Below are 6,332 nucleotides of genomic sequence, written 5' to 3' on the forward strand. Positions count from 1 at the left end.
GTTCACAAACCAGTCTAAATCTGTGATAGTGAGCACTTCTCCTTTGCTGAGATAATCCATCCCACCTCACAGGTGTGCCATACCAAGATGCTGATTAGACACCATGATTAGTGCACAGGTGTGCCTTAGACTGCCCACAATAAAACGCCACTCTGAAAGGTGCAGTTTTGTTTTATTGGGGGGGGGGGGGGGGGGATACCAGTCAGTATCTGGTGTGACCACCATTTGCCTCATGCAGTGCAACACATCTCCTTTGCATAGAGTTGATCAGGTTGTCAATTGTGGCCTGTGGAATGTTGGTCCACTCCTCTTCAATGGCTGTGCGAAGTTGCTGGATATTGGCAGGAACTGGTACACGCTGTCGTATACGCCAGTCCAGAGCATCCCAAACATGCTCAATGGGTGACATGTCCGGTGAGTATGCCGGCCATGCAAGAACTGGGACATTTTCAGCTTCCAAGAATTGTGTACAGATCCTTGCAACATGGGGCCGTGCATTATCCTGCTGCAACACGAGGTGATGTTCTTGGATGTATGGCACAACAATGGGCCTCAGGATCTCGTCACAGTATCTCTGTGCATTCAAAATGTCATCAATAAAATGCAACTGTGTTCTTCGTCCATAACAAACGCCTGCCCATACCATAACCCCACCGCCACCATGGGCCACTCGATCCACAACATTGACATCAGAAAACCGCTCACCCACACGACGCCACACACACTGTCTGCCATCTGCCCTGAACAGTGTGAACTGGGATTCATCTGTGAAGAGAACACCTCTCCAACGTGCCAAACGCCAGCGAATGTGAGCATTTGCCCACTCAAGTCGGTTACGACGACGAACTGGAGTCAGGTCGAGACCCCGATGAGGATGACGAGCATGCAGATGAGCTTCCCTGAGACGGTTTCTGACAGTTTGTGCAGAAATTCTTTGGTTATGCAAACCGATTGTTTCAGCAGCTGTCCGAGTGGCTGGTCTCAGATGATCTTGGAGGTGAACATGCTGGATGTGGAGGTCCTGGGCTGGTGTGGTTACACATGGTCTGCGGTTGTGAGGCTGGTTGGATGTACTGCCAAATTCTCTGAAACGCCTTTGGAGACGGCTTATGGTAGAGAAATGAACATTCAATACACGAGCAACAGCTCTGGTTGACATTCCTGCTGTCAGCATGCCAACTGCATGCTCCCTCAAATCTTGCAACATCTGTGGCATTGTGCTGTGTGATAAAACTGCACCTTTCAGAGTGGCCTTTTATTGTGGGCAGTCTAAGGCACACCTGTGCACTAATCATGGTGTCTAATCAGCATCTTGATATGGCACACCTGTGAGGAGGGATGGATTATCTCAGCAAAGGAGAAGTGCTCACTATCACAGATTTAGACTTGTTTGTGAACAATATTTGAGGGAAATGGTGATATTGTGTATGTGGAAAAGGTTTTAGATCTTTCAGTTCATCTCATACAAAATGGGAGCAAAACCAAAAGTGTTGCGTTTATATTTTTGTTGAGTATATATATATATATATATATATATATATACGAGGGCTGTCAATAAAGTAATGGTCCTTTTTATTTTTTTCAAAAACTATATGGATTTCATTCATATGTTTTTACGTCAGACATGCTTGAACCCTCGTGCGCATGCGTGAGTTTTTCCACGCCTGTCGGTGACGTCATTCGCCTGTGAGCACTCCTTGTGGGAGGAGTCGTCCAGCCCCTCGTCGGAATTCCTGAGAAGTTGCTGAGAGACTGGCGCTTTGTTTGATCAAAATTTTTTCTAAACCTGTGAGACACATTGAAGTGGACACGGTTCGAAAAATTAAGCTGGTTTTCAGTGAAAATTTTAACGGCTGATGAGAGATATTGAGGTGATTCTGTCGCTTTAAGGACTTCCACCTCCATTGGAAGCCTTAAGGACAAGTTGGAACATGTCCTGCTGTTAAACAATTTCTCATATACTCACTCCACTGAAAGCCATCAAAAGCCACCTGGATTTTACAAATGGTTATCAACACGGAGGTGTTTTTCCTGTGCCGCCGCACCGCGTCGGCTGCGTCCCGACGCGCGGACCCGTCCGCACATCTTTCATTAAAAAAATCTCCTTTAACAGTGGAATATCCGGATAAAATGCTGAAACCGACTTCTTCTGAAACTTCTCTGTTCTCTCACGACGTCCTGGATCAATAGAGCCTGAAATGTGGAGGTTTTCAGCTTGAACAGGCTGACGACGGCGGCTGAGAGCGCTGAGCGACGTCTCGCACCGTGAAAAGTCCTTAAAGTGACAGAATCACCTCAAAATCTCTCATCAGCTGTTAAAATTTTCACTGAAAACCAGCTTAATTTTTCGAACCGTGTCCACTTCGATGTGTCTCACAGGTTTAGAAAAAATTTTGATCAAACAACGCGCCAGTCTCTCAGCAACTTCTCAGACAAAGGAATTCCGACGAGGGGCTGGACGACTCCTCCCACAAGGAGTGCTCACAGGCGAATGACGTCACCGACAGGCGTGGAAAAACTCACGCATGCGCACGAGGGTTCAAGCATGTCTGACGTAAAAACATATGAATGAAATCCATAGTTTTTGAAAAAAATAAAAAGGACCTATACTTTATTGACAGACCTCGTATATATATATATATATATATATATATATAAAAAAAGCCTGTACACACTTTGATTAAAGAATCATAATTTTTAGAACTGAGTATTTGTCCCACTGAGATATGAGTAACTGAGAATAGAAGGGGAAAATGTGTCAAAGTAGTAAAAGACGGAAAGGAAATAAATCAAATAGCTAATCATGGCAGACACAGATTAGGAGGGATGAAGGTTACATTATTCGGAGAACAAAAATAAGAAAATGAGAGAATCAGCTCACTTATTACTTGAAATTGTTGACGTTCTAATAAGCTGTCTATGTGCGGGCCGCATAACTTGCGAATGGTAAGATGGCCGCCAGTTTGCTTCAGAGGTTTGTGTGGAGTGTGCGGGCCAATGACCTATCCAGTGTTATATACACATCAGTGGGCCAAACCCAGTCAACCACATTGGTTTATGGGATAAACTCGGTCAGAGTAGCACACAGACATTCTCTGTGATGGAGTTTGCTTTGCTGCCATATCAGAGCATGAAGACTGGAAATGGATTCAACATTAGTCCCGCAAAAAGTACAATTTAAAAATTCCATGTGTCTAATGCCTTTTTGAAGAAAATGACTGTTCAGAAGTATCTGTACCAAATTTGGTGCTTGTATCATCAACTCAATGCTTCTTACACTTACCTGCTGCACTATACTTACATGAACGTAGCACACTGCCCTTTGGTTTGCTCCACACATTTGACCAAACCAGACTTAAATGAGCCATTGCAATGATGGGAGTGAGACAGGTGGACAAGACGCTTAACTCAGGTTAAGAAATGGAACGGCCTACTTTAAGATCGTCTGAAATCGTATTACCGGATTCTTCAAAATAGGAATATTGGAAACACACAGTAAGTCCATAGAGGTTAATAGGGAAGCTAACAGAAAAATCCCAGAGTTCCTCTTAAAGAATACATCTACACCCAGGATGCTGGTCTTTCAAGGAGGGGAAGCTCAATTTCGGCCTACATCATAAAATGTGTCGGTTTATTTATATGTAAATTCTACCCTCCGTTCCTTTTCAAGAAAATGATCTGTGACCCTGTCGTACCAATAAGGCATCTTTTCCAGGGACTTGATTAGTGTCCTCTCAATGGCCAGCAGAGCTAGGCTGCTTAAACGGCCTTGGCCCATGGTGTTGCGGGTGTAAGACTTGAACCGCTTTAAACTGCAGATGTAGCTCCAATCGTTGCCACTAATGACAATAGTTTGTACACCTGAGGCATAGCACTGTCCAACTCCATGTCTTTCAGAAACAGCAAGAAATCACATAGCTTTCCCCTGTTGCCCTGCAAGTCCTGGTTTGAATATAGGACTTGAAGTTCAGACCTCAGTCTCCCTGAATCAAAGAACTGGCCAAAACTTTTCAGGACACTCTGAAATGCCTCCTCTGGAAACACTTGTCTCATCTCATCAAATTTCCCTGGATTGACCAATTACAAGAAGCGCAGACTTTCCAAATTTGCAAAACGCCGAGGTAGCTGCTCTGTGAGATTGTCTAGGATGGCCATGTACAGATTTCTGTAGCACTCCTTGGGATCCTGTAGTTGTGACAGACAGCATTTTCTCGTGGGCTCAGTTTGTGGGTCTGATGTGAGATCTGCTGCTTTGGCATAAACAGCTTGGAAAGCCCCCTCTGACCTCTTCTCTTTGACAAAAGCAAGAAGAGACTCAATTCTTTTCTTGCAGTACAGAACATCCATAGCTCTCTGCTGGACAGTGTCAAACACCACATCAGTCTCAGAGATTTGTTCATATGTGTACAACATGAACACAAACTCAAAATCCTCCAGTTTCATCAGAAGGCCTTTGGCACAGTCTAATGTGTCATCATCCATGGACTTATCTGCAATGATCATCTCAAAAGTGTGCAGGAGGGCATCATAATTGTTTGCCAGTGCTCACTATCCGTGATGTGAAATTCCATCAAGTAGGAGCATTTCTGGGCAACCTTGCGCAGCCTGCAGACTCAAGAAAAGACATCCTCTTTGTGGATTTTGAGAAAAATGTGGCAAACCCAGAGAGTGATGCAAAAAATATTCTGCACTCAGATAAGCATTTAGCTCCCTGAGACAGAACCAGATTCAGTCTGTGTGCATAGCAATGCACAAACATTGCACTGGGGGCTATTGCTTTAACTTTGACCTGCAAACCATTGAGAGCTGAAGCCATGACAGCAGCCCCATCATAGGTTTGCGCCACAAGTTTCTCCCTGAAATTGTAGCCCTGCTTGTTCTCATTCAAGACTTCAAAAACAGACTGAGCATCTCTTCCCCCAGAAACATAAAAAAATCCAATAAAGCGCTCCTGAATTTTACCTGCCCTAACCACATAGCGAACAATGACAGAAAGTTGAGCATGGCAAGCTCTATCAGTTGTTTCATCCACCTGCCATGCAAAAAAAGGAGCAGCCTGGATTTCATCCTTGATCTCATCAGAAACAGTGGCTGAAAGAGCAGAGATCAAGTCATTTTGGATTGCATGGGACATACCAGAAAACACAGCTGATGAGTGGAATTGTGTGGCCAGGACAGAGTCATATTTAGCTAATGTTTCATTAAACTCCCTGTAATTTCCCTTGTTGGATGATTCAACACTCTCATCATGCCCCCTAAATGACAGCTCCTGACGGCCAAGAAAGGAAGTCACATCAATAAGGTGGTTTAGGAAAGCTCTGTTTTGTTTAACTGCTTCATTATGTTTTGCCACTTGAATGCGAGCGCCTTCATTGATTGCATGCTCAACCCTGACTCTGCCCAGGCAACTTAATGTTGCACATGCACTCACATGTTCATTGCTTTTTTTATGCCTTTTGTATGCCCTGTCAAAGTTGGACAGATCCCCAAAACCAGACAACACATCCCTGAGATGGTTTCATCAAGAGGCATGGCCAACAGTACATTTTATTTGTTACAGCACTTCCAGTCAGCCAGCTCACTTTGTCATACCAGGACAGCTGAAAAGACCTGTTACTTTTCCCCACCTTTTGCACCAAATTAATCTGAGGAGTTGATCTGCCCTGCTGTTTAACTCTTAGTTTTTCTTTGTAAGGAAGACTATCAAATGGCTTCACCAAAATCCGGTCCACAACATTCAAATTGTCTGCCATTATGTGCAGCTTGCTACCTAGCTAGCTCGCTAGCTGGGACTGGCGCAAGGCTAGTGTGAAGTTTGTCCGCCTGTGAGTGCTTTGTGACGGTGGAGGGGCTCAGCAGCACCCGCTGCTCGGTAGGGACAGAAACTGCAATAGAAGTCAGAAAGAGTGATAGAAGTCAGTCTCCAAACACAAGCAGCTACAAAAAACCCCCCACCAGAAATAGAAGCTTGATTTGTCACTAGTCGTTTTTAACAAAGAAAATGCCGCTAAGAGGATTAGGAAAGTCTCCGGTTCAACTCAGAACAGAATGAAAATTAAAACATGCTCCCACGGATGTTTACACCAAAAGATCGCTGATTCGCTCATTTCACTGTCAATCAAAAAGGGATTCAGCCTCAGACAGATCATCCAATCATCATGCAGAAGTTGAGCGTCCGGGCCAGCCGAGGCCAGCCCACTGCCCCATAGACCCCCAGAGACGCTGAGCGTCCGATGGGCGGGACAAAGCCCAGCATTTATTCAATGACTCGTCTCGTTTCGCTGCACTCTTTGCTTCGCTACTGAAGTCTGTGGACACTCAGCGTCCACACT

Source organism: Thalassophryne amazonica, chromosome 6 (assembly GCF_902500255.1).
Source record: "Thalassophryne amazonica chromosome 6, fThaAma1.1, whole genome shotgun sequence".
Classification (NCBI taxonomy): domain Eukaryota; kingdom Metazoa; phylum Chordata; class Actinopteri; order Batrachoidiformes; family Batrachoididae; genus Thalassophryne; species Thalassophryne amazonica.